Consider the following 3,007-nt stretch of genomic DNA (forward strand, 5'->3'; position numbering starts at 1 on the left):
GTAGTGATATATATATATTTTTTATATCATTATTTATCATCCAGTCGCAGCAGACACAGTACGGTAGTTCACGGCTGTAGCTACCTCTGTGTCGGCACTCTGCAGTCCGTCCATAATTGTATACCACCTAACCGTGGTTTTTTTTTCTTTCTTCTTTATACATACATACTACGACATCTCTTTATCAACCAGTCTATATTAGCAGCAGACACAGTACAGTACGGTAGTTCACGGCGGTGGCTACCTCTGTGTCGGCACTCGGCAGTCCGTCCATAATTGTATACCACCTAACCGTGGTTTTTTTTTCTTTCTTCTTTATACATACATACTACGACATCTCTTTATCAACCAGTCTATATTAGCAGCAGACACAGTACAGTACGGTAGTTCACGGCTGTGGCTACCTCTGTGTCGGCACTCGGCAGTCCGTCCATAATTGTATACCACCTACCCGTGTTTTTTTTTTCTTTCTTTATACGTACATACTACGACATCTCTTTATCAACCAGTCTATATTAGCAGCAGACACAGTACAGTACGGTAGTTCACGGCTGTGGCTACCTCTGTGTCGGCACTCGGCAGTCCGTCCATAATTGTATACCACCTAACCGTGGTTTTTTTTTCTTTCTTCTTTATACATACATACTACGACATCTCTTTATCAACCAGTCTATATTAGCAGCAGACACAGTACAGTACGGTAGTTCACGGCTGTGGCTACCTCTGTGTCGGCACTCGGCAGTCCGTCCATAATTGTTTACCACCTAACCGTGGTTTTTTTTTCTTTCTTCTTTATACGTACATACTACGACATCTCTTTATCAACCAGTCTATATTAGCAGCAGACACAGTACAGTACGGTAGTTCACGGCTGTGGCTACCTCTGTGTCGGCACTCGGCAGTCCGTCCATAATTGTATACCACCTAACCGTGGTTTTTTTTTCTTTCTTCTTTATACATACATACTACGACATCTCTTTATCAACCAGTCTATATTAGCAGCAGACACAGTACAGTACGGTAGTTCACGGCTGTGGCTACCTCTGTGTCGGCACTCGGCAGTCCGTCCATAATTGTATACCACCTAACCGTGGTTTTTTTTTCTTTCTTCTTTATACATACATACTACGACATCTCTTTATCAACCAGTCTATATTAGCAGCAGACACAGTACAGTACGGTAGTTAACGGCTGTGGCTACCTCTGTGTCGGCACTCGGCAGTCCGTCCATAATTGTATACCACCTAACCGTGTTTTTTTTTTCTTTCTTCTTTATACGTACATACTACGACATCTCTTTATCAACCAGTCTATATTAGCAGCAGACACAGTACAGTACGGTAGTTCACGGCTGTGGCTACCTCTGTGTCGGCACTCGGCAGTCCGTCCATAATTGTATACCACCTAACCGTGGTTTTTTTTTCTTTCTTCTTTATACATACATACTACGACATCTCTTTATCAACCAGTCTATATTAGCAGCAGACACAGTACAGTACGGTAGTTCACGGCTGTGGCTACCTCTGTGTCGGCACTCGGCAGTCCGTCCATAATTGTATACCACCTACCCGTGTTTTTTTTTTCTTTCTTTATACGTACATACTACGACATCTCTTTATCAACCAGTCTATATTAGCAGCAGACACAGTACAGTACGGTAGTTCACGGCTGTGGCTACCTCTGTGTCGGCACTCGGCAGTCCGTCCATAATTGTATACCACCTAACCGTGGTTTTTTTTTCTTTCTTCTTTATACATACATACTACGACATCTCTTTATCAACCAGTCTATATTAGCAGCAGACACAGTACAGTACGGTAGTTCACGGCTGTGGCTACCTCTGTGTCGGCACTCGGCAGTCCGTCCATAATTGTTTACCACCTAACCGTGGTTTTTTTTTCTTTCTTCTTTATACGTACATACTACGACATCTCTTTATCAACCAGTCTATATTAGCAGCAGACACAGTACAGTACGGTAGTTCACGGCTGTGGCTACCTCTGTGTCGGCACTCGGCAGTCCGTCCATAATTGTATACCACCTAACCGTGGTTTTTTTTTCTTTCTTCTTTATACATACATACTACGACATCTCTTTATCAACCAGTCTATATTAGCAGCAGACACAGTACAGTACGGTAGTTCACGGCTGTGGCTACCTCTGTGTCGGCACTCGGCAGTCCGTCCATAATTGTATACCACCTACCCGTGTTTTTTTTTTCTTTCTTTATACGTACATACTACGACATCTCTTTATCAACCAGTCTATATTAGCAGCAGACACAGTACAGTACGGTAGTTCACGGCTGTGGCTACCTCTGTGTCGGCACTCGGCAGTCCGTCCATAATTGTATACCACCTAACCGTGGGTTTTTTTTCTTTCTTCTTTATACATACATACTACGACATCTCTTTATCAACCAGTCTATATTAGCAGCAGACACAGTACAGTACGGTAGTTCACGGCTGTGGCTACCTCTGTGTCGGCACTCGGCAGTCTGTCCATAATTGTTTACCACCTAACCGTGGTTTTTTTTTCTTTCTTCTTTATACGTACATACTACGACATCTCTTTATCAACCAGTCTATATTAGCAGCAGACACAGTACAGTACGGTAGTTCACGGCTGTGGCTACCTCTGTGTCGGCACTCGGCAGTCCGTCCATAATTGTATACCACCTAACCGTGGTTTTTTTTTCTTTCTTCTTTATACATACATACTACGACATCTCTTTATCAACCAGTCTATATTAGCAGCAGACACAGTACAGTACGGTAGTTCACGGCTGTGGCTACCTCTGTGTCGGCACTCGGCAGTCCGTCCATAATTGTTTACCACCTAACCGTGGTTTTTTTTTCTTTCTTCTTTATACGTACATACTACGACATCTCTTTATCAACCAGTCTATATTAGCAGCAGACACAGTACAGTACGGTAGTTCACGGCTGTGGCTACCTCTGTGTCGGCACTCGGCAGTCCGTCCATAATTGTATACCACCTAACCGTG

The sequence above is a fragment of the Pseudophryne corroboree genome, chromosome 11, assembly GCF_028390025.1.
Source record: "Pseudophryne corroboree isolate aPseCor3 chromosome 11, aPseCor3.hap2, whole genome shotgun sequence".
Classification (NCBI taxonomy): domain Eukaryota; kingdom Metazoa; phylum Chordata; class Amphibia; order Anura; family Myobatrachidae; genus Pseudophryne; species Pseudophryne corroboree.